The following is a 26,322-nucleotide window of genomic DNA, read 5'->3' as shown; positions in this document are numbered from 1 at the left end:
TCAGGACTCCTATATCCAACCTCCTACTACTCAACTCCTCTTGGATATTTCATAGATATAAAGACCCTCTTGATGGAAGTGAATGCAGACAGTGAAAAAGTTGGCTTAAAACTCAACATTCAAAAAGCTAAGATCATGGCATCCGGTCCGATCACTTCATGGAAAATAGACGGAGAAACAATGGAAACAGTGACAGACTTTACTCTTTGGGCTCCAGTATCACTACAGATGGTGACTACAGCCATGACATTAAAAGATGCTTCCTCCTTGGAAGAAAAGCTATGACAAATCTACACAGCATATTAAAAAGCAGAGATATTACTTTGCCAATGGTTTCTCCAGTGGTCATGTATGAAAGTGAGAGTTGGACTATAAAGAAAGCTGAGCACAGAAGAATTGATGCTTTTGAACTTTGGTGTTGGAGAAGACTCTTGAGAATCCCTTGGACTGCAAGGAAATCAAACCAGTCCATCCTAAAGGAAATCAGTCCTGGGTATTCATTGGAAGGACTGATGCTGAAGCTGAAACTCCAATACTTTGGCCACCTAATGTGAAGATCTGTCTCATTGGAAAAGACCCTGATGCTAGGAAAGATTGAAGGCAGGAGGAGAAAGGGGACGACAGAGGATGAGATGGTTGGATGGCATCATCGACTCAATGGACATGAGTTTGAGCAAGCTCCGGGAATTGGTGATGGACAGGGAAGCCTGGCGTGCTGCAGTCAAATGGGGTCACATAGAGATGAACATGACTGAGTGACTGAATTGATCTCAAATAGAACATGTCCCAAATGGAATTCTTGAATTTCCCTCTCACAAAGTGACATTACCATCCACACAATTATTTTTTTTTTAATCTTTTTTTTTTTTTTTTTAGTTGGAGGCCAATCAATTCAGAACATTTCAGTGGGTTTTGTCATACATTGATATGAATCAGCCATGGATTTACACGTATTCCCCATCCCGATCCCCGCTCCCACCTCCCTCTCCACCCGATTCCCCCGAGTCCTCCCAGTGCACCAGGCTGGAGCACTTGTCTCATGCATCCCACCTGGGCTGGTGATCTGTTTCACCATAGATAGTATACATGCTGTTCTTTTGAAATATCCCACCCTCACATTCTCCCACAGAGTTCAAAAGTCTGTTCTGTATTTCTGTGTCTCTTTTTCTGTTTTGCATATAGGGTTATCGTTACCATCTTTCTAAATTCCATATATATGTGATAGTATGCTGTAATGTTCTTTATCTTTCTGGCTTACTTCACTCTGTATAAGGGGCTCCAGCTTCATCCATCTCATTAGGACTGGTTCAAATGAATTCTTTTTAACGGCTGAATAATATTCCATGGTGTATATGTACCACAGCTTCCTTATCCATTCACCTGCTGATGGGCATCTAGGTTGCTTCCATGTCCTGGCTACTATAAACAGTGCTGCGATGAACATTGGGGTGTCTCTTTCAGATCTGGTTTCCTCAGTGTGTATGCCCAGAAGTGGGATTGCTGGGTCATATGGCAGTTCTATTTCCAATTTTTTAAGAAATCTCCACACTGTTTTCCATAGCAGCTGTACTAGTTTGCATTCCCACCAACAGTGTAAGAGGGTTCCCTTTTCTCCACACCCTCTCCAGCATTTATACTGGTCAACCACTTGTAAAAGAATGAAACTAGAACACTTTCTAACACCATACACAAAAATAAACTCAAAATGGATTAAAGATCTAAATGTAAGACCAGAAACTATAAAACTCCTAGAGGAGAACATAGGCAAAACACTCTCCGACATAAACCACAGCAAGATCCTCTATGACCCACCTCCCAGAATATTGGAAATAAAAGCAAAACTAAACAAATGGGACCTAATGAAACTTAAAAGCTTTTGCACTACAAAGGAAACTATAAGAAAGGTGAAAAGACAGCCCTCAGATTGGGAGAAAATAATAGCAAATGAAGAAACAGACAAAGGATTAATCTCAAAAATATACAAGCAACTCCTGCAGCTCAATTCCAGAAAAATAAATGACCCAATCAAAAAATGGGCCAAAGAACTAAACAGACATTTCTCCAAAGAAGACATACAGATGGCTAACAAACACATGAAAAGATGCTCAACATCACTCATTATTAGAGAAATGCAAATCAAAACCACAATGAGGTACCATTACACGCCAGTCAGGATGGCTGCTATCCAAAAGTCCACACAATTATTAAACTCAGGAACTTCCTGGTTCTCCCTGACCCCTTCTCTTTCACTTCACTCTATTCAGTCTATTCTTGAGTATTGTCCATTTAAATTTATTTCAGTAAATCCATGTTAAGTCCATCCACTTTCCTCCATCTTCACTTTATCTTCATCTATTTACCATCCTTGCTCTCATGAGAAGGCCTCTCTGGGACCTGGCTTCCATGTGATCTTTTCCACCACATTCATCATCAGTCATTGAAGCATATGAACATCTAAATCACACATTCTGTCCCTGCTTAGCATCTTTAGTAATGAATGCTTACACTTAGAAAAAACTTAAAAATTCCTTAATATAGCTCTCAGGTTCTTCCACATGGGAACTCTGCCAGCCTCGTGAATGTCATGGTGTGCCGCTTTCTCACTATTTCTCTTAGCAAAACCCACATTTGCTAGAACACACTATCTCTTTCCAAACATAAGCCCCCAATTTCTAGATTTTATTAAAATTTTTGGCCATTTCATTTTCTCATTTAATATCTCTTTAATATCCAGAATATAACTTTCATTACTTCAGAATTAGATCCTGTCAAACTCTTAATTGTGGTATCCCTTGCAATGAATATAGGTGCTTGGCCATTGTAGATTCACAGTATTTTTGAAGTTACTGAATGGACAGAAGTACTCTCCTTGCCCACATGCCCCTTTTACCCCACATAGGGCTACCATATTTTCTTGCACTCATCTTTACCTACTCTGGAAAGATAATTTTGTCATATCCATTTCCTATTTTCATCTTTGGGCATTGTTAGCAGCACCACAAGCAATTCTCAGTGTGCTGATAACAAATGCTACTTCAATGCACTGCTCCATAATTACTAATTATTCTGGGCCCTTGATTTGCCAAAAGATTTGTTTATGTACCAAAAGTGGAAAAGTAGGCATTACAATGAAACAAAAATCTCACAAAGCATGATCTGTGTTATGCAGCTACAGCAACAGAGAAAAAAACAAATATAGTGAAATTCAGCTTCCAGTGGTGCTAAAAACACAAGGCTGGGGATTCGTGTCAGCAACAATTCCCTGACCGCCCATTCACCTCTCATCAGATGTCCTTAAGCATTATCACCTGCAAGTCCCCAGGCCAACCTGGGAAAGTACTGGCTGTCACCAGGAAGAGATGAAAAGACAGGCAGCCACAGTGAGGAAGCTGCTGTCCCCAAAGGGGTGTCCATTGCAGGTACCTGGTGCTGAGACTGCTGACTCCTCTGTGTTCAGGCTAAGCCTTGGGAGTACAGACTATCTGGAAGAGCAACACTATTGAGTCTCGCAATGAATACTGCACCATAGTACTTCAAGGCTAACTAGTATCTGTGAATATTCACAGCCCCTTTTTATTTCCTCCCAGAAACTGTCTTCCCTGTGGATTCATAAGCAGTATGACCCAGTGCCCTGAAAAAGGGTCCATGGATATTAGGACCATATGGATGCCTGCAGGGATCCATGAGTCCTATGTAATACAATTTATTTCAACAATAATCTTAACCCTTTTATGGAAGTATTGTTTAGTCACTAAGTCATGTTTGATTCTTCGTGACCCCATGGACTACATGTACCCTGTGCCAGGCTCTTCTGTCTATGGGATTCTCCAGGCAAAATACTGGAATAGGTTGCCATTTCCTTCTCCATTATCTAAGTATATTTTGGATTATTATGATGATCTCTTTGTAATAGTGCAGCCATGCAATTTTTGTGCTCATCTTTGTTTTTTTTTAATTTATAAAGCATTGTGCTAAGATATTATACTTTAAGGACTATTAACACATGAGAAAGAGGGGGAATTGCCTGATAAAGGATATGTTCAAGGCCAAATGAAATTTATGGCACACCTTCCAAAAGAAGACTTAACAATAGTTCAAATACAGAAAGTGGAGGCAAATGGGTGGTCACACTGCAATTGGTGGTGTACATGTGGCAAATCCAAAGAACTCATGCCTCAGAATCCATGGTGCATAACATGCTGCCACTACAGATTTATCTCCAGCAAACAACCCTTGGTCATGCTGAATCAATGCAATTAAAATTTGAACTTTATTGGCCTGTGGTTTTGTTTGTACTTAACTAGTAGATTGGTTTGCCTTTGTGGATGTGTAAGAGCTATAGTTATTCGGAATATACATCTGATTTTAAGTTTCTATCCATTTAAGAACTACTTGAAAAGACATTTAAATCAAGGTCAGTGTTTGTTTGTTTGTTGTCCTTTAAAAGTTTATGAGAGGGGAGGAGCCAAGATGGTGGAGGAATAGGACGGGGAGACCACTTTCTCTCCTACAAATTCATCAAAAGAATAACTGAACGCAGAGCAAACTTCGCAAAACAACTTCTGATCGCGAGCTGAGGTCATCAGGCGCCCAGAAAAGCAGCCCATTGTCTTCGAAAGGAGGTAGGACAAAATATAAAAGATAAAAAGTGAGACAAAAGAGCTAAGGACGGAGATCTGTCCCGGGAGCTCTTAGGCGGCATTGCTTGGGGTAGGGTCCGGGCCTGAGTGCCCTGAGGACAATCGGAGGGAGCTTCTGTGAGTTGCCAACATGAACTGTGGGAGACCAAAAGAGAGAGAGTAAATTAACCGGCCCGAACACACTGCCGGCCGTTCGCAGAACAAAGAGACCAAGAAAATACAGAGAGGAGCTCGCAGGCTGCGGACCAGCCCAGCCACGCCGGAGGCAGGAGGCAGGGGGGAGGGGAAGGTCGCGGCGAGACACAGGGCGCAGGCACCCGACCGGCGCGGGCGCGGGCGGGGACTGGGGCTGGGGACGCGGAGGGCAGAAGGCGCGCGCACCCGACTGGCGCCAGCGGAAACTGAGACTGGGTCCGCGGAAGGGAGTGGGCGCGCCGCACCTGGGGAGAGTGCGCCCACCGAGCCCCTGGCTGCCTGGACCGCTCTGACGGGGAAGGCACAGAGAGCAGGCGCAGCTTTTCCTTCCGCGCTTTTGTGGAACACCCGAGGGCTGGAACCTCGCGCAGCGCGGGTCGCGCTCCATAGAGAACAGCCGGGAGCCTGAGCGGCGCAAACGGAGAGGGCAGCGTCGGCCCCTACCGGCAGCGCCAGCCCGTCCACGCGGCGCCGGCCCGTCCCGGCAGCGCAAGCCCCTCCCCGCGGAGCGACGGAACTAGCTACCTGAATAAGAGTCCACCTCCGCCACCGCCTGTGTCAGGGCGGAAATGAGGCTCTGAAGAGACCGGCAAACAGAAGCCAAATAAACAAAGGGAACCGCTTCAGAAGGGACTGGTGCAACAGATTAAAATCCCTGTAGGAAACATTGACTACACCGGAGGAGCCTGTAGATATCGAGAAGCGTAAGCTGGAACGAGGAGCTATCTGAAACTGAGCCGAACCCACACTGACCGCAACAGCTCCAGAGAAACTCCTAGATATAATTTTACTTTTTTCTCTTTTTTTTTTATTTTCTTTTATTTTTATTTTTTCTTTTTTTTTTTTTTTCTTTTTTCTTTTTTATTTTTTCTCTTTTATTTTCCTTTAAAATCCCCTATTACTCCCCCATTACTCCTTAACTTTCATTTCCATAGACTTTTACGATTTTTTAATTAGGGGGAAAAAAAAAATTTTTTTTTTCTTTTTCTTTCTTTTTTCTTTTTTTTTTTTCCGTTTTTCTCTTTTATTTTCTATTTTTCTTTTTCTCTTATTTCTTTTAAAGTCCTCTAGTACTCCTCTACTACTCCTTAATTTTCATTTCCAATACACTATAACCTTACCAAAAAAAAAAAAGAAGAGAAGCCGTATTTTTAAACCGAAGATTATTCTCTCCCAATCTTGACTCTCTGTTTTCTACCTCAGAACACCTCTATTTCCTCCTTTCCCCTTCTCTTCCCAATCCAATTCTGTGAATCTTTGTAGGTGACTGGGCTACGGAGAACACTCTGGGAACAGACAGCTGCGTAGATCTGTCTCTCACCTCTTGAGTCCCCCTTTTTCTCCTCCTGTTCATCTCTATCTCCTTCCTCCCTCTCCTCTTCTTCATGTGACTCTGTGAACCTCTCTGGGTGTCCCTAACGGGGGAGAATCTTTTAGCCATTAACCTAGAAGTTTTCTTATCAGGGCTGTACAGTTGGAGAAGTCCTGAGACTACAGGAAGAATAAAACTGAAATCCAGAGGCAGGAGACTTAAGCCCAAAACCTGAGAACACCAGAAAACTCCTGACTACAAGGACCTTTAAGTAATAAGTGACTGTCCAAAAGCCTCCATACCTACAGTGAAACCAACCACCACACAAGAGCCAATAAGTTTTAGAGCAAGACATACCACGCAAATTCTCCAGCAACGCAGGAACATAGCCCTGAACATCAACATACAGGCTGCCCAAGGTCACACCTAACACATACACCCATCTCAAAACTCATTACTGGGCACTCCATTGCTCTCCAAAGAGAAGAAATCAAGCTCCACGCACCAGAACACTGACGCAAGCTTCCCTAACCAGGAAATCTCGACAAGCCAATCGTCTAACCCCACCCACTGGGTTAATCCTCCACAACAAAAAGGAACCACAGACCTCCAGAATACAGAAAGCCCCCTCCAGATACAGCAATCTAAACAAGATGAAAAGGCAAAGAAATACCCAACAGGTAAAGGAACATGAAAAATGCCCACCAAGTCAAACAAAAGAGGAGGAGATAGGGAATCTACCTGAAAAAGAATTTAGAATAATGATAATAAAAATGATCCAAAATCTTGAAAACAAAATGGAGTTACAGATAAATAGCCTGGAAACAAAGATTGAAAAGATTCAAGAACTGTTTAATAAAGACCTAGAAGAAATAAAAAAGAGTCAATTACAAATGAATAATGCAATGAATGAGATCAAAAACACTTTGGAGGGAACCAAGAGTAGAATAACGGAGGCAGAAGATAGGATAAGTGAGGTAGAAGATAAAATGGTGGAAATAAATGAAGCAGAGAGGAAAAAAGAAAAAAGGATCAAAAGAAATGAGGACAACCTCAGGGACCTCTGGGACAATGTGAAATGCCCCAACATTCGAATCATGGGAGTCCCAGAAGAAGAAGACAAAAAGAAAGGCCATGAGAAAATACTCAAGGAGATAATAGCTGAAAACTTCCCTAAAATGGGGAAGGAAATAGCCACCCAAATCCAAGAAACCCAGAGAGTCCCAAACAGGATAAACCCAAGGCGAAACACCCCAAGACACATATTAATCAAATTAACAAAGATCAAACACAAAGAACAAATATTAAAAGCAGCAAGGGAAAAACAACAAATAACACACAAAGGGATTCCCATAAGGATAACAGCTGATCTATCAATAGAAACCCTCCAGGCCAGAAGGGAATGGCAGGACGTACTGAAAGTAATGAAAGAGAATAACCTACAACCTAGATTACTGTATCCAGCAAGGATCTCATTCAGATATGAAGGAGAATTCAAAAGCTTTACAGATAAGCAAAAGCTGAGAGAATTCAGCACCACCAAACCAGCTCTTCAACAAATGCTAAAGGATCTTCTCTAGACAGGAAATGCAGAAAGGCTGTATAACCGTGAACCCAAAACAACAAAGTAAATGGCAACGGGACCACACCTATCAATAATTACCCTAAATGTAAATGGGTTGAATGCCCCAACCAAAAGACAAAGATTGGCTGAATGGATACAAAAACAAGACCCCTATATATGCTGTCTATAAGAGACCCACCTCAAAACAAGAGACACATACAGACTAAAAGTGAAGGGCTGGAAAAAAATATTTCATGCAAACGGAGACCAAAAGAAAGCAGGAGTCGCAATACTCATATCAGATAAAATAGACTTTCAAATAAAGGCTGTGAAAAGAGACAAAGAAGGACACTACATAATGATCAAAGGATCAATCAAAAAAGAAGATATAACAATTATAAATATATATGCACCCAACATAGGAGCACCGCAATATGTACGGCAAACGCTAACGAGTATGAAAGAGGAAATTAATAGTAACACAATAATAGTGGGAGACTTTAATACCCCACTCACAACTATGGATAGATCAACTAAACAGAAAATTAACAAGGAAACACAAACCTTAAATGACACAATGGACCAGCTAGACCTAATTGATATCTATAGGACATTTCACCCCAAAACAATCAACTTCACCTTTTTCTCAAGTGCACACGGAACATTCTCCAGAATAGATCACATCCTGGGCCATAAATCTGGTCTTGGAAAATTCAAAAAAATTGAAATCATTCCAGTCATCTTTTCTGACCACAGTGCAGTAAGATTAGGTCTCAATTACAGGGAAAAAATTGTTAAAACTTCAAACATATGGAGGCTAAATAACACGCTTCTGAATAACCAACAAATCATAGAAGAAATCAAAAAAGAAATCAAAATATGTATAGAAATGAATGAAAATGAAAACACAACAACCCAAAACCTATGGGACACTGTAAAAGCAGTGCTAAGGGGAAGGTTCATAGCATTACAGGCTTACATCAAGAAACAGGAAAAAAACCAATTAAATAACCTAACTCTACACCTAAAGCAATTAGAGAAGGAAGAAATGAAGAACCCCAGAGTTAGCAGAAGGAAAGAAATCTTAAAAATCAGGGCAGAAATAAATGCAAAAGAAACTAAAGAGACCATAGCAAAAATCAACAAAGCTAAAAGCTGGTTCTTTGAAAAAATAAACAAAATTGACAAACCATTAGCAAGACTCATTAAGAAACAAAGAGAGAAGAACCAAATTAACAAAATTAGAAATGAAAATGGAGAGATCACAACAGACAACACTGAAATACAAAGGATCATAAGAGACTACTACCAGCAGCTCTATGCCAATAAAATGGACAACTTGGATGAAATGTACAAATTCTTAGAAAAGTACAACTTTCCAAAACTGAACCAGGAAGAAATAGAAGATCTTAACAGACCCATCACAAGCAAGGAAATCGAAACTGTCATCAAAAATCTTCCAGCAAACAAAAGCCCAGGACCAGATGGCTTCACAGCTGAATTCTACCAAAAATTTAGAGAAGAGCTAACACCTATCTTACTCAAACTCTTCCAGAAAATCGCAGAAGAAGGTAAGCTTCCAAACTCATTCTATGAGGCCACCATCACCCTAATTCCAAAACCAGACAAAGATGCCACAAAAAAAGAAAACTACAGGCCAATATCACTGATGAACATAGATGCAAAAATCCTTAACAAAATTCTAGCAAACAGAATCCAACAACATATTAAAAAAATCATACACCATGACCAAGTGGGCTTTATCCCAGGAATGCAAGGATTCTTTAATATCCGCAAATCAATCAATGTAATACACCACATTAACAAATTGAAAGATAAAAACCATATGATTATCTCAATAGATGCAGAGAAAGCCTTTGACAAAATTCAACACTCATTTATGATTAAAACTCTCGAAAAAGCAGGAATAGAAGGAACATACCTCAACATAATAAAAGCTATATATGACAAACCCACAGCAAGCATCACCCTCAATGGTGAAAAATTGAAGGCATTTCCCCTGAAATCAGGAACAAGACAAGGGTGCCCACTCTCACCACTACTATTCAACATAGTGTTGGAAGTTCTGGCCACAGCAATCAGAGCAGAAAAAGAAGTAAAAGGAATCCAGATAGGAAAAGAAGAAGTAAAACTCTCACTGTTTGCAGATGACATGATCCTCTACATAGAAAACCCTAAAGACTCTACCAGAAAATTACTAGAGCTAATCAATGAATATAGTAAAGTTGCAGGATATAAAATTAACACACAGAAATCCCTTGCATTCCTATATACTAACAATGAAAAAACAGACAGAGAAATTAAGGAAACAATACCATTCACCATTGCAACAAAAAGAATAAAATACTTAGGAGTATATCTACCTAAAGAAACAAAGGACCTATACATAGAAAACTACAAAACACTGATGAAAGAAATCAAAGAGGACACAAACAGATGGAGAAACATACCGTGTTCATGGATTGGAAGAATTAATATTGTCAAAATGGCTATTCTACCCAAAGCAGTCTATAGATTCAATGCAATCCCTATCAAGCTACCAACGGTATTTTTCACAGAACTAGACCAAAGAATTTCACAATTTGTATGGAAATACAAAAAACCTCGAATAGCCAAAGTAATCTTGAGAAAGAAGAATGGAGCTGGAGGAATCAACCTGCCTGACTTCAGACTCTACTACAAAGCCACAGTCATCAAGACAGTATGGTACTGGCACAAAGACAGAAATATAGATCAATGGAACAGAATAGAAAGCCCAGAGATAAATCCACAAACCTATGGACACCTTATCTTTGACAAAGGAGGCAAGGATATACAATGGAAAAAAGACAACCTCTTTAACAAGTGGTGCTGGGAAAACTGGTCAACCACTTGTAAAAGAATGAAACTAGAACACTTTCTAACACCATACACAAAAATAAACTCAAAATGGATTAAAGATCTAAGTGTAAGACCAGAAACTATAAAACTCCTAGAGGAGAACATAGGCAAAACACTCTCCGACATAAATCACAGCAAGATCCTCTATGACCCACCTCCCAGAATATTGGAAATAAAAGCAAAACTAAACAAATGGGACCTAATGAAACTTAAAAGCTTTTGCACTACAAAGGAAACTATAAGTAAGGTGAAAAGACAGCCCTCAGATTGGGAGAAAATAATAGCAAATGAAGAAACAGACAAAGGATTAATCTCAAAAATATACAAGCAACTCCTGCAGCTCAATTCCAGAAAAATAAATGACCCAATCAAAAAATGGGCCAAAGAACTAAACAGACATTTCTCCAAAGAAGACATACAGATGGCTAACAAACACATGAAAAGATGCTCAACATCACTCATTATTAGAGAAATGCAAATCAAAACCACAATGAGGTACCATTACATGCCAGTCAGGATGGCTGCTATCCAAAAGTCTACAAGCAATAAATGCTGGAGAGGGTGTGGAGAAAAGGGAACCCTCTTACACTGTTGGTGGGAATGCAAACTAGTACAGCCACTATGGAAAACAGTGTGGAGATTCCTTAAAAAACTGGAAATAGAACTGCCATATGACCCAGCAATCCCACTTCTGGGCATACACACTGAGGAAACCAGATCTGAAAGAGACACGTGCACCCCAATGTTCATCGCAGCACTGTTTATAATAGCCAGGACATGGAAGCAACCTAGATGCCCATCAGCAGATGAATGGATAAGGAAGCTGTGGTACATATACACCATGGAATATTACTCAGCCATGAAAAAGAATTCATTTGAACCAGTCCTAATGAGATGGATGAAGCTGGAGCCCCTTATACAGAGTGAAGTAAGCCAGAAAGATAAAGAACATTACAGCATACTGACACATGTATATGGAATTTAGAAAGGTGATAACGATAACCTTATATGCAGATCAGAAAAAGAGACACAGAAATACAGAACAGACTTTTGAACTTTGTGGGAGAATGTGAGGGTGGGATATTTCAAAAGAACAGCATGTATACTATCTATGGTGAAACAGATCACCAGCCCAGGTGGGATGCACGAGACAAGTGCTCCGCCCTGGTGCACTGGGAAGACACAGAGGAATCGGGTGGAGAGGGAGGTGGGAGGGGGGATCGGGATTAGGAATACATGTAAATCCATGGCTGATTCATATCAATGTATGACAAAACCCACTGGAAAAAAATAATAATAATAATTAAAAAAAAGAAAAATAAAATAAAATAAAAGTTTATGAATACTGATCTAGTATAAAAAGCATTTTGTTTAGAATCAGACCAATCTAAGATCAAACCCCAGCTCTGGCAGCCACTAGCACTGCAGTCTTTTATTTTTAAGTTTTTTTCTTCTTTTTTTTTTTTTACTGAAGAATAATTGCTTTATAGAATTTTGCTGTTTTCTGTCAAACCTCAACATGAATCAGCCATAGGTACACATATATCCCCTCCTTTTTGAGCCTCCCTCCCATCACCCTCCCCATCCCACTCCTCTAGGTTGATACAGAACCCCTGTTTGAGTCTCCTGAGCCATACAGCCAATTCCTTTTGGCTACCTATTTTACACACGGCAATGTAAGTTTCCATGTTACTCTTTCCATCCATCTCACCCTCTCCTCCCCTCTCCCCATGTCTGTAAGTCTATTCTCTATGTCTGCTTCTCCATTGTTGCCCTGTAAATAAATTCTTCAGTACTGTTTTTCTAGATTCCATATGTGTGAGTTAGAATACGACATTTGTCTTTCTCTTTTTGACTTACTTCACTCTATATAATAGGTTCTAGGTTCACCCACCTCATTACAACTGACAAATGTGTTCCTTTTCATGGCTGAGTAATATTCCATTCTGCATATGTACCACACTTTCTTATCCTTCAGTTGTCAATGGACATCTAGGTTGCTTCCATGTTCCAGCTATTGTAAAAAGTGCTGCAATGAACAATGGGATACATGTGTCTTTTTCAATTTTGGTTTCCTCAGGGTATATGACTAGGAGTGGGATTGCTGTGTCATATGGTGGTTTAATTCCTAGTTTTTTAAGGAATCTCCATACCATCTTCCATAGTGGCTGTACCAAGTTACATTCCCACCAACAGTGCAAGAGTGTTCCCTTTTCTCCACACACGCCCCCCCCACCCCCCCAGCATTTATTGTTTGTAGACTTTTTGATGATGGCCATTCTTACTGGTGTGAGGTGATATCTCATTGTGGTTTTGATTTGCATTTCTCCAATAACGAGTGATGTTGAGCATCTCTTCATGTGTTGGTTAACGATCTGTATGTCTTCTTTGGAGATATGTCTGTTTAGGTCTTTTTCCCACTTTTTGATTGGGTTGTTTGTTTTCCTGGCATTGAGTTGCATGAGCTGCTTGTACATTTTGGAAATTAGTCCTTTGTCAGTTGTTTCATTTGCTATTATTTTCTCCCATTCTGAGGTCTGTCTTTTCACCTTGCTTATAGTTTCCTTTGCTGTGCAAAAGCTTTTAAGTTTAATCAGGTCCCACTTGTTTACTTTTGTTTTTATTTCCATTACTCTAGGATTTGGGTCATAGAGGATCATGCTTTGATTTATGTCATCGAGCATTCTGCCCATGTTTTCTTCTAAGAGTTGTATAGTTTCTGATCGTATATTTAGATCTTTAATCCATTTTGAGTTTATCTTTGTGTATGGTGTTAAGAAGTGCTCTAATTTCATTCTTTTACATGTAGCTATCCAGTTTTCCCAGAACCATTTATTGAAGAGGCTGTCTTTGCCCCATTGTATATTCTTGCCTCCTTTGTGAAAAATAAGCTACCCATAAGTGCAGGGGTTTATTTCTGGCCTTTCTATCTTTTTCCATTGGTCTATATTTCTGTTTTTGAGCCATTACCATACTGTCTTGATGACTGTAGCTTTGTAGTATAATCTGATGTCAGAAAGGTTGATTTCTCCAGCTCCATTCTTCTTTCACAAGACTGCTTTGGATATTTGGGGACTTTTGTGTTTCCATATGAATTGTGGAATTTTTTGTTCTAGTTCTGTGAAAAATGCCATTGGTAATTTGATAGGAATCACACTGAATCTGTAGATTGAGCTTGGTTCTATAGTCATTTTCACAATATTGATTCTTCCTATCGAGGAACATGGAATATCTCTCCATCTGTTAATGCCGTCTTTGATTTCTTTCATCAATGTCTTATTTTCTGTGTATAGTTCTTTTTTTTGTGTGTGTGTATAGTTCTTTGATCTCCATAGGTAAGTTTATTCCTAGATATTTAATTCTTTTTGTTGCAATGGTGAATGGGACTGATTCCATAATTTCTCTGATTTTTCATTGTTAGTATATAGAAATGCAAGTGATTTCTGTGTATTGATTTTGTATTCTGCAACTTTGCCAAATTCACTGATTAGCCAAGTAATTTTCTAATACTATCTTTAGGGTTTTCTAAGTACAACATCATGTCATCTGCAAACAGAGATAGCTTTACTTCTTCTTATCTGATCTGGATTCCTTTTATTTCTTTTTCTTCTCTGATTGCTATAGCTAGGACTTCTGAAACTATGCTGAATAATAGTGGTGAAAGTGGACACCCTTGTCTTGTTCCTGATCTTAGGGGGGATGCTTTCAGTTTTTCACCATTGAGAATAATGTTTGCTGTAGGCTTATCATATATGGCCTTTACTATGTTGAGGTAGGTTCCTTCTATGCCCATTTCTTGAACAGTTTTAATCATAAATGGGTGCTGAATTTTGTCAAGCACTTTTTCTGCATCTATTGAGATGATCATATGGTTTATATCTTTCAATCTGTTAGTATGGTATATCACAATGATTGATTTGTGTATATTGAAGAATCCTTGCATCCCTGGAATAAACCCAACTTTATCATGGTGTATGAGCTTTTTGATGTGTTGCTGAATTCTGTTTGCTAAAACTTTCTTGAGGATTTTTGCATCTATGTTCATCAGTGACATTGGCCTGTTTGTATCAGGGTGATGGTGGCCTCATAGAATTAGTTTGGACGTGTTCCTTCCTCCACAAAATTTTTGAAAGAGCTTTAGAAGGATATGTATTAGCTCTTCTATAAATGTTTGACAGAATTCTCTTGTGAAGCCATCTTGTGCTGGGCTTTTGTTTTTTGGGAGATTTTTTTTAATCACAGCTTCAATTTCAGTGCTTGTAATGGGGTTGTTCATAATTTCTATTTCTTCCTGTTTCTGTCTTGGAAGGTTGAACTTATCTAACAATCTGTCCATCTCTTCCAGGTTATCCATTTTACTGCTATATAGTTTTTCATAATAACCCCATATAATCATTTGTATTTCTGCATTTTCTGTTGTAACCTCTCTTTTTTCATTTCTAATTTTGTAGATTTGGTGCTTCTCTCTTTTGTTCTTGATGAGTCTGGCTAAAGGTTTGTCAATTTTATTTATCTTCTCAAAGAAACAGCATTTAGTTTTATTAATCTTTACTGCTGTTTATTTTTCATTTATTTCTGCTTGGATCTTAATGATTTCTTTCCTTTTACTAATTTTGCAGCTTTTTGTTCTTCTTTGTCCAGTTGTTTTAGGTGTAAAGTTAGGTTGTCTATTCGATGTTTTTCTGGTTTCTTGGGGTAGGATTGATTTGCTATAATCTTCCCTCTTAGAACTGCTTTTGCTGCATCCCATAGGTTTTGAGTTGTCATATTTTCATTGTCATTTCTTTCTAGAAATCTTTTGATTTCCCTTTTGATTTCTTCAGTAACCTGTTGGCTATTTAGAAACATGTTGTTTAATCTCCATATTTTTGTGCTTCTTATAGTTTTTTCTTGTAATTGATATCTAGTCTCATAGTGTTGTGGTCAGAGAAGACGCTTGATATGATTTCAATTTTCTTAAATTTACTGAGGTTTGATTTGTGACCCAAGATGTGGTCTACCCTGGAGAATGCTTCATTTCCACTTGAGAAGAAGGTGTATGCTTCTGTATTTGGATGGAATGTCCTGAAGATATCAATGAGATCCATCTCTCTAATGTATCATTTAAGACTTCTGTGTCCTTATTAATTTTCTGCTTTGATGATCTGTCCATTGGTATGACTGCAGTGTTAAAGCCTCCTACTATTTTTGTGTTACTGTCATTTTCTCCTTTTATGTCTGTTAGTGTTTGTCTTAGGTATTGAGGTGCTCCTATGTTGGGTGCATAGACATTTACAATTGTTATGTCTTCCTCTTGGATTGATCCCTTCATCATTATGTAGTGTCCTTCCTTATCTCTTGTAATCTTCTTTATTTTAAGGTCTATTTTGTCTGATATAAGGATTGCTATTTGTTCCAGCTTTCCTTTGCTTCCTATTTGCATAGAATACATTTTTCCATCCTCTCACTTTCAGTCTATATGTGTCCTGAGGTCTGAAGTGGGTTTCTTGTAGATAGCATATATATGGGTCTTGTTTTGCTTTCCATTCAGCCAGTTTGTGTCTTTTGGTTGGAGCATTTAATCCATTTACATCTAAAGTAATTATTAATATATATGTTCCTATTGCCATTTTCTTAATTGTTTGGGGTTGATTTTGTAGATCTTTTTTCTTCTATTTCTTGACTATATAAGTCCATTTAACATTTGTTCTAAAGCTGGTTTGATGGTACTGAATTCTTTTAACTTTTGCTTCTCTGAAAATCTTTTTGCTTCTCCATTAATTTTGAATGAGATCCTTTCTGGGTTCAGTAATCTTGGTTGTAGATTTTTCCCTTTCAGTACTTTAAATATATCTTGCCATTCCCTTCTGGCCTGCAGAGTTTCTGCTGAAAGGTCAGCTGTTGAGTGTATGGGGTTTCCCCTGTATGTTCCTTGTTGCTTCTCTCTTGCTGCTTTTAATATTCTTTCTTTGTGTTTAGTCTTTGTTAGTTTGATTAGCATATCTTGGCATGTTTCTCCTTGGGTTTATCCTGTATGGGACTCTTTGGGCCTCTTGGACTTGATTGATTATTTCCTTTTCTGGATTGGGGAAATGTTCAACTATAATCTCTTCAAAAAATTTTTCAAACCTTTCTTTTTCTTGTCTTCTTCTGTGACACCTATAATTTGAATGTTGGCAAATTTGATATTGTTCCAGAGGTCTCGAACTGTCTTCAGTTCTTGTCATTCTTTTTTACTTTATTCTGCTCTTCAGAAGTTATTTCCACCATCTTATCTTCCAGCTCACTGATTCGTTCTTCTGCTTCATATAGTCTGCTACTGATTCCTTCTAGAGTATTTTTAATTTCAGTAATTGTGTTGTTTGTCTCTATATGTTTATTCTTTAATTCTTCTAGGTCTTTGTTAATTGATTCTTGCATTTTCTCCATTTTGTTTTCAAGGTTGTTGATCATCTTTACTATCATTATTCTGAATTCTTTTTCAGGTAGTTTGCCTATTTCCTCTTCATTTCCTTGGACTGCTGTGTTTCTAATTTGTTCCTTCATTGGTGTAGTATTTCTCTGCCTTTTCATTATTTTTTTTAACTTATTGTGTTTTAGGTCTCCTTTTCCCAGGTTTCAAGGTTGAAATCTGTCTTCCTTTTGGCTTCTGCTCTCCTAAGTTTGGTCCAGTGGTTTGTGTAAGCTTCGTGTAGGGTGAGATTTGTACTGAGTTTTTGTTTGTTTGTTTGTTTTGTTTGTTTGTTTTTCCTCTGATGGGCAAGGTTGAGTGAGGTGGTAATCCAGTGCTGAAGATTGGGTTTGTATTTTTGTTTTGGTTGTTGTTTAGATGAGGCTTCCAGCACAGGGTGCTACTGGTGATTGGGTTATGCCTGGTCTTGTATTCAAGTGGCTTCCGTTGTGTGAGTTCTCTCTATTTGATACTCCCTAGGATTAGTCTGAATTTGTTTTTGCTGACTGTATAGAGCTTCTCCATCTTTGGCTGCAAAGAATATGATCAATCTGATTTTGGTGTTGACCATCTGGTGATGTCACACAATTGCACTCATCTCACACGCTAGTAAAGTAATGCTCAAAATTCTCCAAGCCAGGCTTCAGCAATACGTGAACCGTGAACTTCCAGATGTTCAAGCTGGTTTTAGAAAAGGCAGAGGAGCCAGAGATCAAATTGCCAACATCAGCTTGATCATCAAAAAAGCAAGAGAGTTCCAGAAAAACATCTATTTCTGCTTTATTGACTATGCCAAAGCCTTTGACTGTGTGGATCACAATAAACTGTGGAAAATTCTGAAAGAGATGGGAATGACATACCACCTGACCCACCTCTTGAGAAACCCATATGCAGGTCAGGAAGCAACAGTTAGAACTGGACATGGAACAACAGACTGGTTCCAAATAGGAAAAGGAGTCAAGGCTATATATTGTCACCCTGTTTATCTAACTTATATGCAGAGTACATCATGAGAAACGCTGGGCTGGAAGAAGCACAAGCTGGAATCAAGATTGCTGGGAGAAATATCAATAACCTCAGATATGCAGATGACACAACCCTTATGGCAGAAAGTGAAGAGGAACTAAAAAGCCTCTTGATGAAAGTGAAAGAGGAGAGTGAAAAAGTTGGCTTAAAGCTCAAAATTCAGAAAACTAAGATCATGGGATCTGGTCCCATCACTTCATGGCAAATAGATGGGGAAACACTGGAAACAGTGGCTGACTTTATTTTGGGGAGCTCCAAAATCACTGCGGATGGTGACTGCAGCCATGAAATTAAAAGATGCTTACTCCTTGGAAGGAAAGTTATGACCAACCTAGACAGCATATTAAAAAGCAGAGACATTACTTTGCCAACAAATGTCTGTCTAGTCAAGGCTATGGTTTTTCCAGTGGTCATGTATGAATGTGAGAGTTGGACTGTGAAGAAAGCTGAGTGTCGAAAAATTGATGCTTTTGAACTGTAGTGTTGGAGAAGACTCTTGAGAGTCCCTTGGACTGCAAGGAGATCCAACCAGTTCATCCTAAAGGAGATCAGTCCTGGGTGTTCATTGGAAGGACTGATGCTGAAGCTGAAACTCCAATACTTTAGCCACCTCATGCGAAGAGCTGACTCATTGGAAAAGACCCTGATGCTGGGAGGGATGGGGGGCAGGAGCAGAAGGGGATGACAGAGGATGAGATAGCTGGATGGCATCACCAACTCGATGGACATGAGTTTGAGTAAACTCCAGGAGTTGGTGATGGACAGGGAGGCCTGGCATGCTGCGATTCATGGGGTCGCAAAGAGTCGGACACAACTGAGCGACTGAACTGAACTGACTGAACTGATATATCAGGAATTGGGGATTAAAATATAAACACCACTATGCACAAAATACACAATCAACAAGGACCTACTATAAAGCACAAAGAACTTTACTGAATATCCTGCAATAACTTATAAAGGAAAAGAACCTTGAAAAGAATATATATGTATATATGTATAACTAAATCTCTTTGATGTATACATAAAGCTAACACAACATTGTAAATAAATTATACCTCAATAAAAAAAAAAAAACCACAAAGCTGAGAGACTTACTGAGAACCACACAGTGATACATCAATAATATAGTTTTCAGTCAACTAGTTTAAGCCTTTTTACTCAAATGCCACCATTCTCTTCACTAGACTATGTCCAAATTAGATCAAAAGAGTCCTCTAAATTCTTTCAATGTAATATCACACTGTGGATTGTTGATAGGTATGTAAAGGGGCCCAGTTATTTCATAAATAATGAACAACAAAGTTGAAATGGAAAAGCTGACTAGCCATGGCAGGGAACACTGACTTTAAAGGAAGGGCATTGATTACTGACCTTGGCAATTCCATTTTCCTCTCTCCTTTCATCATTTTGCTCACAACTGCATCCTTTTAGATTTTAAAGTCTATTACGAATTCATGCTGCAAAGAGGTTGTATAATGGCTTAGAAACTATATTAGGTCAGAGAAAAATTATTTTTTCTAATGACCCAAGATAATATGAGGGATAAGTGTGTTAAGCTTTTATCATGAAAACACAGGTCCAGCTGAATTTCCGCTGAAATTGGGGGAAATGCTCACTCTTGTCTTTTTACCCAAGATTGACTATGAGGGCAAAAGAAGACCAAGACTGGCAAACACTACTGTCAGAGAAATTCCAGGGTCTAAGCAGACAGAAAAGTTCCCTGTTAGGAGTACACCAGATCCTTCTCAATGCTCATATCAAAAGGGGGTCATCCCAGTGCACCAGGCCCGAGCACTTGTCTCATACATCCAGCCTGGGCTGGTGATCTGTTTCACCCTAGGTAATAAACATGTTTCGATGCTCTTCTCTCAAAACATCCCACCCTCGCCTTCTCCCACAGAGTCCAAAAGTCTGTTCTGTACATCTGTGTCCCTTTTTCTGTTTTGCATATAGAGTTATCGTTACTATCTTTCTAAATTCCAACTAATAAAAATAAATGGAAAAAAAAGGGGGGGTCAAAGCCAGCACGAGCAACAAACCCATGGCTCCAAGAGCACAAAGTAACTGAAGCAGGGACAGAAGAGCATGGCAAAGATTAGAGGACCATGGAACTTTGACACGCAATGTCACATTTGCACACACCCACTTCATTCATATAATTCAGTTCCTTCAAGAGGAATACAAAGATGAATCAGAAGATGTTTTTCAACTCATACAAATAAAAGGGAAAAAATTAAAACAACCTAACAGTCACAAATAGTGGACTGTTTTCATTACTTCTATCCTCATGACAGGATATTCGGCAACCATTCCCTTGATGTTGACAAAGCAGTCTCAGAATATAGAGAAATGCCTTTGATGTGATGCTCAGTGTTTTTGAAAAGGTGTAAATATTCACACAGTGATATCAACTGCCTTTTTTTAAAAAAGGGGGTAACAGAAAAAAGGCTGGAAGGAAATACACGAAAATATGTGTTATAATTTTAGGTTGGCGGGGTTAGAAGGATATTCTTTCTGATGCACATTTTATCTGTATTTTCTATTATATTCGAAGTAATCATGTTACTTCAGTATCAGTAAAAACACTACATTACACAACTTTTACAGAACTACTAGCATCTATTGCATCTGCTGAGACAGAGCTGAGCCCCTCTCCAAAGCAGACTTCCTATCATCTGGAGCCAAAGAAAGGTGTATGCCAACGGAATCAGATCAATGGAGATCTCCGTAGGTTCACAGGCGATCCCAGACTACCTTAGAGAATTCCTACCCTCCAATGTCATGCCTTTCAGAGAAGGATTTTCCTCTGTTATCCCCTGCATGGGGACTCAATAAAGCCAAACATGCTATACTATTGCATCTTTTGGTTTTATACAACAAAAACTGACCCAGTTAGCAATGATGATGTTGGAGATTTTTAAGAGATCTTGGTACAGATCTTCCCCAGAACGCTGGGTTTTCCCCTATGTAGAAAATCATCCAGCAGTGGTCGTTGTTTCTTTATGTTTTTTGGTTTTCTTTTTTTAATAAAACTAAAGGCAGAGTGGGCTTCCCTTGTGGTGCTAGTGTTAAAGAACCCGCCTGCCGCTACAAGAGATGTAAGAGACCTGGGTTAAATCACTGGTTAGGGAAGATCCCCTGGAGGAGGGCATGACAACACACTCCTTTATTCTTGGTGGAGAATCCCATGGACAGAGGAGCCTGATGGACTACAGTCCATAGGGTCACAAAGAGTTAGACATGACTGAAATGACAACTTGGCACACATGCAAAGGCAGAGGAAATATGTGCTTTAAAAAACAAACCTGAGGTTTCTAGAACATGCACCCTTCCCCATAAACTTAGGGCCTTCCATTCACCTCTGATGTCATCCCTTTCCCATCAGTCCTCACCCTACTCCCCCTCACCTCCTTGATCTTTTAACCCTTTTTCATCCTCTGTGTTACTCGAAATGGTTATTTTGAACAAGTCTTTTAACAGTCCACAAGTTAAGACATTTATTCCAGAGTGTGATTTCTTCACAGATAAAGTTTTGCTGCAAAAACCATAATGCTAATAGAGAAGCAAACAAAAAAGTCATCTAAAATAAGCAGCATACTTAGTGATTTCATTGATTTACATGCGGAAGTAAACTCCTTTCCCTGTCACAGACCAGTAGCAAACATCTGCAGAACAGTATTGGTCCACACACTGCACTTTGAGTTACATTGCTCTACTCCTTCCCACTGGCCTGCAAATTTTATTTCAGTAACAAATTCATGGGATAAAGTGAAACAGGATAACAGATCAAGGAGAGGAGGGAGGGACTAGAGCTTACAGGGGAGAATTGTGTTAGAAAGTGACATATAAGTTGGTAAGAAGCAGCCAGCCAAGCAAAGATCTGGAAAAAGAATTCCCAGGTAAAGAAAATAGTTGATACAAAGATCCTCAGATGGGGAATGCGTGTAACTCTATGGCTGATTCATATCAATGTATGACAAAACCCACTGAAATGTTGTGAAGTAATTAGCCTCCAACTAATAAAAAAAAATTTTTTTTAATTAAAAAAATAAAAAATAAAAAAAAAACAAAGATCCTCAGATGGAAAATGAAAGTTAAATAAAAATATAATTCAAAAATACACATGCACCCCAATGTTCACTGCAGCACTATTTACAATAGCCAAGACATGGAAGTAGCCTAAATGTCCATCAACAGAGGAATGGATAAAGAAGATGCAATATATATATACAATGGAATATTATTCAACCATAAAAAAGAACAAAATAATGTCATTCGCACAGACATGGATGGACCTTGCAGTTATCTTACTTAGAAATAAATCAGACAGAGGAAGACAAATATTATAGGATATCACTCACATGAAATCTAAAGTAAAAAAAAATTATATAAATGAGCTTATTTACAATGCAGACATAGATTTTAAAAACAAACTTACTGAAGTAGAGACATGTGGATAGGATGGATAAACTAGGAAACTGGGATTAATATATACACACTATTATATAAAAAATAGATGATCAACAAGGACTTTGTTGTTGTTGTTCAGTTGATAAGTCATGTCTAGCTCTTTGCAACCCCATAGACTGCAGCATGCCAGACTTCCCTGTCCTTCACTATCTCCTGAAGTTTGCTCAAACTCATGTCCATTGAGTCAGTGATACCATCCAACCATCTTGTCCTCTGTTGCCCTCTTCTCTTGCCCTCAATCTTTCCCAGCATCAGGGTCTTTTCCAATGAGTCAGCTCTTCACATCACGTGGCCAAAGTATTAGAACTTCAGTTTCAGTATCAGTCTTAATGAATATTCAGGATTCATTTCCTTTAGGATTGACTGGTTTGATCTCCTTGCAGTCCAAATGACTCTCTAGAGTCTTCCCCAGCACCACAGTTTAAAAGCATCAATTTTTCAGCACTCAACTTTATTTATGGTCCAACTCTCACATCCATACATGACTACTGGAAAAACCATAGCTTTGACTAGACAGATCTTTGTGGGCAAAGTAATGTCTCTGCTTTTTAATATGCTATCTAGGTTTGTCACAGCTATTCTTCTAAGGAGCAAACATCTTTTAATTTCATGGCTGCAGTCACTGTCCAAGAAAATGAATTCTTTGTTTCCACATTTTCCCCATCTATTTGCCATGAAATAGATCATCCTTACTATATAGCAAAGGGAACTCTAGTCAATATCCTGTAATAACTTATATGAAGAAAAGAATGTTAGAAAGAATGAATATATGTATAACTGAATCACTTGCTCTACACTTGAAACTAATACATTATAAATCAATTACTCTTCAATAAGGGCCTTCCCAGGTGGCGCTAGTAGTAAAAAATCTGCCTGCCAACTCAGGAGACATAAGATACTCGGGTTCAGTTCCTGGATCTGGAAGATTCCCTGGAGAAGGGAACAGCTACCCACTCTAATATTCTTGCCTGGAAAATTCCATGGACAGAGGAGCCTGGTGGGTTACACCCTATGGGGTCACAAACAGTCGGACACGACTGAGCAACTTTGCACACATGCATGCAAACTCCAACAAAATTGTTTTAAGTAAAAATATGTTATAAATTTAAGTGCTAAGTGAATTTTGGAAGTCACCTAAGCAACAGGATCAGTATCCTAAAGAGAGTGTTATAGAACACAAGTTTCACAGGATGTTAAGCAGTACTTCATTCGGTCACGTAAATTTGGGAAAAGTTGAGCTAATTAAGTTTAAATTGTTAAAAAAACAAAAACATTCAGCAAGCTAGTAGGCATTGGAAATCTTCACGTGTTCCTTGGAGCCTAAGTTGAGACACGCATCCAACACCTAATATTTACAAATGAGTATACTGAGGTTCAAAGCTGATGACTTGACCCACATTCAGCGGTGTGCTGGTGAATGTTTAACAATCAACTCTCCTCCTCCCTCCCACCCCCAAAATACACATACTGTGATGGGCATGCGCTAAGGTGGACTTCATGGTTCCCATCTTTGGGTGTCCATGCTTTTGTGTGTACTCATCCCCCTGAATGTAGGTAGAATCTGTGACTGCCAAAGCTGACGAGATGTCACTCTGTGATTAACTTACAGAAGACTCTGTCCTACTAGTAGGCTCTCACTGAAGTCTCTTTACCTTCCCAACTGATTTTTAAAAAGTGGCCATATGGGAGGCCCAGAGGGTTAGGAGCTCAGGGTGGTCTCCAGGAACTGAGAGGAGCCTTTAGCTTCTGACATCCAAAAAGAAGCCAGGGCCTTCAGTCTTACCGCTGCAAGGAAATGAGTTCTGGCTATAATCTAAGAGAGGCTGGAAATAGCTTCCAACCCTGTTGAGCCTTCAGATAAAAACACAACCCAGCTGATAGCTTGACTGCAAACTTGGCAGACCCTGAGCAGACTGGGATAGAACCCAGCTACCCTGTACTGGCCTCCTGACCCACAGAAAGTGTAAGATTATATATACATAAATATATAGTTTAAGCCAATAAGTTTAAAATAATTAATTTTATAGCACTTTATCCCTAATATAGACATATATAGGTACACAATTTTAACATAGTCTTACTGCTATAAAGGATGTGTGCTTAGTCATGTCTGACTGTTTGCGACCCCATGGACTGTAGCCCTCCAGGCTCCTCTTTCCATGGGGATTCTCCAGGCAAGAATACCAGAGTGGGTTGCATTTCCTCCTCCAATAGGCCATTAGGGAAAAGGAACACAGGCAGAATGAAAAGGAGCAAGACTTTCTCCAAAATCATCTGAAATAAGCATCGAGTCCTCTTGGCTCCAGCTTGAGAAGCTTCTGGTGGAAGGGGTGTGAGATTCAGATTTAGCTCTTATCTTCAAGGCCCTCCATGTCTACATCCTGGGGGCTTTTGTCTTCTTTTTTGATTTGGGCTGTGGTTCACTAGTCCTGGTTGGCTTGGGAGGGGCTTCTGCTTCCATGGCTGTTTTCTCTTTCTGGGCAAGTCAGATCTGTGGCAGGAGTTTTCTGCGCTTCTTCCCAGACAGAGTAATGTGGGCACATGCACTGGACGCCTGCTACTTGAGCTGTTGCCGCGTAATCAGTCCTTTGTCTATCACATCTCTGACCACCCGAGGTTTCAGTTGCCACTCCTGGTTCAACACTCGCCATCGCTTGAACAGCTTCTTCAGCTCCGTTCATGGCCAGTTGATCTTTCCACCCGCAGCACCCATAGCGGCACTATGGCTGTGTAGTGTAGGATGTGTAGTACTACAAATAATAAAATACACCACAGTCTTTATTACAAACTCTATATAGCCAGTTGAGTTTCACAGAATACTTTTGTTGATTTTCTCTGAATTCCTGAATCCATAGCCAACCTGTGGTTGCAACTGATGAAGAAGTAAAGTTCCAACACGCATGTTGGTTCATATTCTTATCTAATGAGTAAGATAAAACAACAAAGACATATTTCAAAATTTCGTTCATTTTATGCTGAGAGATGTTTTTCCTGATTTGGAAAATAATTTTTAAAGCCCAGAAGACTATTTCCTCTATTTTTTGTACTATTCACAAGGTAACTACTACAAAAATGAAAAGCTGTTGCATTTGCTCTATTATTAACACTTCCTTCATCACCATGTTTAGTGTAGCTCAGGAATCAATAAACATTCTGTGAACAATCAGACAGGTATTTTAGGATTTGAATGCCATATATATCTGTATCAGATATTCTCCTCTGTGTGTGGTGTGGTTTTTTGTTGTTGTTGTTGTTTCTTTTTTTAGTTTGTTGTTATGGCCTCATAAAACTGTAAAAAGCATGCCTAGCTCTCTAGCTATGTAAAAGCAGTCCTGGGCTGGTTTTGTTTCATGGCTTTGTTCTATGGTTTGTCAAATCCTGATGTACACAATCAATAAAACAATACATCAAATACACTTTGATTTGTATCATTTGCCAATTTCTGTGTTGTAACTACTTACAGCATGGCCAATTTCAAGTTACTGACATGATGGCAGTTCATGTGGAGTCGGGAAGAAATGCACAGTAGCATACCACTTGTCTTAGCCTGCTCAAGCTGTCATAACAAAATGCCATAGACTGGGTGATGTGAACAATAGAAACTTATTTTTTCACATTTTTAGATGCTGAGAAGTCTAAGACCAAGGTGCCAGCTGACTTGGTTTTTTGTGAGAGTTTTTGTGGCTTGCAGGCAGCCAGTCCCCTTCTCTCTGTAACCTCATGGGGCAGAGAGAGAGAGAGAGACTGCTAGGTCTCTGCTGTCTCTTCATTTAAGGACACC

General features: G+C 39.2%; 1 protein-coding gene and 1 pseudogene across 2 annotated transcripts in view; both read right to left on the bottom strand.

Annotated features, from left to right (window-relative positions):
- NELL1 (neural EGFL like 1) overlaps positions 1-26,322 on the bottom strand; it is a 1,025,511-nt gene that overhangs the window by 599,091 nt on the left and 400,098 nt on the right. The gene's annotated exons all lie outside the window — the stretch shown is intronic.
- On the bottom strand, positions 24,887-25,254 carry LOC133067263 (uncharacterized protein C11orf98-like; annotated as a pseudogene).

The sequence above is a fragment of the Dama dama genome, chromosome 2, assembly GCF_033118175.1.
Source record: "Dama dama isolate Ldn47 chromosome 2, ASM3311817v1, whole genome shotgun sequence".
NCBI lineage: Eukaryota > Metazoa > Chordata > Mammalia > Artiodactyla > Cervidae > Dama > Dama dama.
Note: the sequence above shows the minus strand (reverse complement) of the source record. Positions and strands in the feature narration are given on the sequence as shown.